Source organism: Schistocerca nitens, chromosome 2 (genome assembly GCF_023898315.1).
Source record: "Schistocerca nitens isolate TAMUIC-IGC-003100 chromosome 2, iqSchNite1.1, whole genome shotgun sequence".
Lineage (NCBI taxonomy): Eukaryota > Metazoa > Arthropoda > Insecta > Orthoptera > Acrididae > Schistocerca > Schistocerca nitens.
Window position 1 is genome coordinate 1,039,405,137 of NC_064615.1, and position 6,103 is coordinate 1,039,411,239.

Below are 6,103 nucleotides of genomic sequence, written 5' to 3' on the forward strand. Positions count from 1 at the left end.
AGACAATCTTGCTGTGGCCTTCTCCACCAGACATCACGGCGCCTAGAGTATCAGCAACCAAACTGACAGCCTGCAGCCGCGGTTTGCCCGCTTCGCAGACACACCGAAGCACTACACAACCGACAGGCAATATTGATGAACGGCCACAACAACAACAACGTAGGAAAGACACCAGCGGCCACCAGGGGCCAGTACCGGCCCACATAAACATAAGGAAGAGGTCGCTGCAGATCCCAGAACTATTTTCACACGTCAAACCACGTGATGGAAAATAGTTCCGAGGTACTCATCCGCCGAAGCACTACAAAGGCCGGCGCTCGGCCGCATATCGGCAGTTCATCGACCGTCAGCAGACGTGGATAGCTGCCGCCCCGGCAGCCCGGCTTGGATCATCTCGCTGATCTATGGATTAGGCTTGGTATATCGGAGAAGTCTCTGGCGGAGACTAGTAGGAAATTATTTCAGTTGTTTTCCATATTATTCTTGTATGTTGTTGTGATTCGACGACGGATCACTATTTTGTGTTGGTGTTATACTTGGAGAATTTGTTTTGCTTAATTGAACAATCCAATAAATTGTTTCGGACTTTGATCGTTAGTTTCTTCTGCTTACGCAGACATATCAAATGTCATAGCCGACGTCACGTGATCGACAGTGGCCCCCGTCTGTACTGCCTATATAATCAGCGCTTCCTCGAGTTCTCTTCGCAGTTCGCCTCTGTACCTCCGAGGATATCTCCCGCAGTCGGAGACGAAACGTCAGGGGAGACTTTTATATTTCGACCACGGCCTATCAGCCCGGAAGTTTTAAGTGAAGAGATGTCTAAAAAATGAAACGAAGAAGGAAACAAGATTGAAACTTTGTAAGACGACGGCTAGCAGAGATATGAGGTCTTTAAGGGGCTACGGAAAGGCTCAAAATCATGAAAAGTTCAATTTTTACTTTTTTGCGTTTTCTGAATCTGCAGACTATTACCTTTTAATAGATATATAATTTATTCAATTCCGAAGACTACAACTATTTTTAAATTTTTTTTGAAATGTGTTGTACATGGGCGTGACCCACTGTGGCGCTGTTAAACTGCTGTCAAATGGTGTTATTATTAACGTCCGTGTTCATCAGGTACATTTTAGTGATGTGAGATAAAGTATGTGTTGTGGCTAACCTGTGATGGTTCAATATATATCGCTGGTGTGATTGTCGATTGTTTCATGTTTATTTACTCTGTCGTTATCTCGAAAATATTCGTAATTAATTCTGTTTCTTGAGTCTCTGTTTTGTTGAAGTATAATAATGAGTAAAAGTAAAGTTATTAGAAATCCTCTGAAGGCTTTTAACAAAAGGAGAAATGTTGGAAAGCCAAAGGTATTTAGAAATATGGGAATGAAGATAGGTTCTAACATGGTACGAGCGATGCTTGCTTTAGACAAGGAACGCCTTCGGGCTGCAGACAGGGCTGTAAAGAGTCTAGAAATACAAGCAAGAGTAAACAGGAGGAGGAACAAGAGGAAGCTGGAGGAGGAGTTTGCAGAGGATGAAGATAATCCATCCTATGGACCTGGAATGCACTAAAACGTTAATCCAATCTTTGTCGCTCGATTCCCAAAACTTTTTTCTCATACTAATTACATGTTTTCTAAGGATCTTCCAAACATATTTGTTTCAAACTTTCAGTAAATGTTGCACAGTACCTTCTGCATAATTTAACACAGCCTTTTTCCAAAAAACTGTATATTTTTGAATATATAAATAAAAAATTGCAAAAAAATGTTGTGAATTTTCATTACAATTGAAAAAAAAGTCATCTTTAATAACTGAACTAAAATTTTGTAAAATCCCTGTGTTAAGTTGTAGCCCATATTCCAATAAATAATCTGTAAAAAGTTCAACTTCCTACCTCAAATACTTTGTGAGGAAAGATGTAATTTATAAGCGTTATTTTAACACTGCAAGTATAGGGCGTTCCGGAGCCCCTTAAGAGCAGTAAAGGGATGCACAAGATCCGAGAGATTTCGGAATTCGGAAATTAGGGAAGAGCTGAAAATATATAACATCCTCAATAAAATACAAGAAAATAGAACAGACTGGAATGAACAGTTCGAAAGAATGAGTGGACAAAGATTACAAGATTTAAGTCAGTTCGGAGAAGAAGTCAAGGAAGATCGAGGAAGCGATGGGTCCTGTAACAGACAAAACAATAAAATGGCCTAATTCTTGAAGTGAAAATGATGATGAATTTAATAACGTCTCCTTTAAGTGAATGATATACTGTGGGATGTTTCTGAGCAGGTCTTGAGGACAGGTAGTGTATTACCGAAGAATAAGAAAACTAATTAAAAAAAGACGTACTACTGTTCGCATCTTAATAACGCACCAAGTTTCAAAAAACACAACCATGCTGTTTATGTCCTCCTGGTAGGTAGCTAAACAAGGTTTGCTTGATACTTCTGTTTCCACTGCCGGACGAAACGTTATTGGAGGCTCTGAAGGCAAATGGGACACCTCGCACATTCATAGGCGATTAATTTTTTGTTGCCGAGTCTTAGTGGCATCCCACCCTGTGTACATCTGGAGCCACGCCGCAAGTGACGTGAAGTCTGCCACGCAGACAATACGCAGCTGCCGGTCACTGTACAGAATACACAGGTGCACGGACGAGCGGGTTGCTGAACTGCAGTACAGCTAATCCTGTTTGCCCAAAGCCGGCAAATGCGTGCGGCGGATGCTCCACACGGCCCCATCTGGTTGTCGGGTGCGCAGGCACGTCGCGCGTCCGCTTTGATGTGTTTTGACGGAATACTGGCTGGCTAATTGTAGGCGGCAGCTCGCCTGTCACGCGAGATCCTGGTGTCGGCCTGATGGAATCTGTCATCTGCTGTATCACCAAGTCCGGCCGGCTTGTGAGGCTAACAGTTAATAGTGCCTAAACTTTCATTTTCTTTGTTAATTAAAACTTCCGGGCTGAATTGCCGTCATCCATATGTAAAACTTCTTCTCCTTCCTGACGTTTCGTTGCCTACTGCGGGCAACATCTTTTGAGGTGAGTCGGCGACTGACTGCTAGGCGCTGGAGGACCCGCTTATACAGTATAGAGCGCTTAGATGGCGCCACCACTCATCACGTGCTTTCGACTTTATATCTGGCTAGTACCATCTCGATTACATGTAGTCGATTGTGACTTCGTTTGTACAAAGACCACCGCCATATCTTGTCTAGTTTTAATCCTTCTTCTTTTTTATTAAAATTATTTTCGTGCTTGTAAATCTCCATAGCTTCTCTATACATGCGGGTATAATAATGTGAGGTCCTAGCTATCACGTTTGTCTCACCAAATTTTATTTCGTGGTCACCGTCTTTGAAAACGTGTTCCGCTACAGCTGATTTGTCAATTTATCCCAATCTACAGTTCCTTTTATGTTCCGTTATGCGGGTATTAACATTCATTTTAGTTGTACCAATATAAACCATGCCACAGCTATACGGAATTTAATACACACCTGGGGCAGCTAAGGGGTGTCGTGCGTCTTTCACCGATCTTAAACTTTCACTCACCTCAGAAGATGTTGCCCTCAGTAGGCAACGAAACGTCAGGAAGGAGAAGAAGTTTTACATATGGACTACGGCAATTCAGCCCGGAAGTTTTAATTAATGAAGACGCCGGCCGTGAAAGCTTACATGTTATGATTTCATTTTCATTGTTCTGGATTTTTTTTTCTGGTAATGTCTTATGGGACCAAACTGCCGAGGTCATCGGTCCCTAAGCTTACCCACTACTTACTCTGACTTAAACTGACTTACGCCAAGGACAATACACACACCCATGCCCGAGGGAGGACTGGAACCTCCGACGGGGGCAGCCGCACGGACCGTAACAATGCGCCCTTGGCCGCGCGGCTACCACGCGTGGCCTTTTCTTTGTTATCATTAATTACTTTTTATATATGGTTAACTGCTGGTTACCCTCGGTCATCGGAACCAATATAGATAATTCAAAGGAGAAAACCGTTTACAGATCTATCTGTGAATGTTGCTTCATATGGCAGCATATACTTTGAGTTCAACGTAACGGTAACATCGGCAAAATTTCATAAACGAAGTTGTCTGGAGCCAATATCGCATAAACGAAAGCGTATACTGTTTACTATCGAAAGTTTACTTAAGTGCTGAGATATAGATGCAGGTTTGACTTGTAGTTTAGACCTTCTACTCCAAACCAACCAACCAACCAACTTTAGCTTGTTTGAATGGAACTACTGTGGTGACTGAGCAAAGTAGCGCACTGGACTCGCATTCGGGAGGACGACGGTTCAAACTAGCGATCATCCATCAAGGTTTAGGTTTTCCGTAATTTCCCTAAATCGCTACAGGTAAGCGGCGCGATGGTTTCTGAAACCTACAACTATGAATAAAGGAGTGAAAGCCGACAGATTACTGCTCATGTGCCTTCATGTGTCATTTTCTGTTATTACCTTATTAACATAAACACCTCTAAAAGAGGTAAGCCTTCGACAATCACAATTTAACTTAATTACAACACAGATTTGCACCACCGTCCAAAGCACTGCCTGCTTCCCAGGAACAGGAACCAATACCTCTCTTTGATAACAGGTAGCTGCATAATGGTTCAAATGGCTCTGACCACTATGGGACGTAACATCTGAGGTCATCAGTCCCCTAGAACTTAGAACTACTTAAACCTAACTAACCTAAGGACATCACACACATCCATGCCCGAGGCAGGATTCGAACCTGCGACCGTAGCAGTCGCGCGGTTCCGGACTGCAGTTCCTAGCACCGTTCGGCCACCGCGGCCGGCTGCGTAAGATATCTGATCGCAATAACAGGGCAATAAAACATGGAGGCTTTGATTGAAGAGAGTTTTAGCTTACCCGGATTATGAAATAGCTCTTAATTAATTAAAAGGTAACAGCCTTCAATAATAACAGATTCACTTAAGTAAAATAACCAGGTAGAAAATAGGCAGGCCAACAATGAAAATAGCTCCAGTTAAGTAGAACTACCAAATAGAAAACAGGCGGGCCTTAAATAATAACATCTTCAATTAAATGAAATCACCAAATAGAAAACAGGCAGGCCTTCTTTAATAATAGCTTCAGTTAATCTAAATAATTAAACAGGAAACCGACAGGTCTTCAATGATAAAAGCTTCAGTTAAGTAACCAAAGTTTGAATAGCCTCCTTGCGAGGGGTGCACCAGAAGGCTAAAACGCAAAGAGGACAAGACTACACCAAATAGGAATGCCAAGAAAGGTTACAACGAGAGGACGGGCATTACAAGGCCCTTTTCGCCGGGTACAGAACGGCAAAAGAAATATTAACATAACAAGGTTAATTACATGACAGCAGCAGTAACTAGCCAAACGGTATACCCGCTTCACTGCAAGATACCGCCTCTAAAACGACGCCGAAACGCCCAAAAGAAAATTGGACTGCCAAAACCAATTTCGTAGTCTTAGTAACTGCAAATTTTAGATGTAGGCGCCTCCTAAGGCAGAGCGATACGTCTGCAATGCCTGTGGGTATCTCGAAACAGGCGCCCGGTCGTATTCCAAGAGAAAGGTACTTATATGGTGTTCAAAGACGTTTGGCATGGTGGTCGGCTAAAACCCAACCATCTAGGTACTGGGTGACAGGAGGGGGGGGGGGGGGGGGGGGGGACGGCCACAGTATAGAAGAAACACATTATCGCTCGGTCTCAGGAAACACCGTCGGGTCACATAGTTTAAGGCAGCCTATTAACAAACAACCTAGGCCAGAATCGATACAGGAAAAGCAAACAGCCACAATTCAAGGAACCAACTGGTGGTGAAATAGATCAGCTAAGAAATCGCAACAGTCCTATAGATATCAATAAGAAAATAACAGTTAAAACCTTGAAATCAAAATCTGAACTGAAGTTCACGAATCGAAGCTGAAGCTTTCCAGTTCCAAAGGGGGCCCAGAATTCAACACAGCGAGACTGGCTTCAACTCTCTCATGGGTGTGCCACGTCTCAGAGCTGGCTGGCCAGGCTACGCACGAAGACGGCCCTCGAAGGCAGCCACAGATTCAGGTCGGTTCACAAATATGCCCAGCAACCACT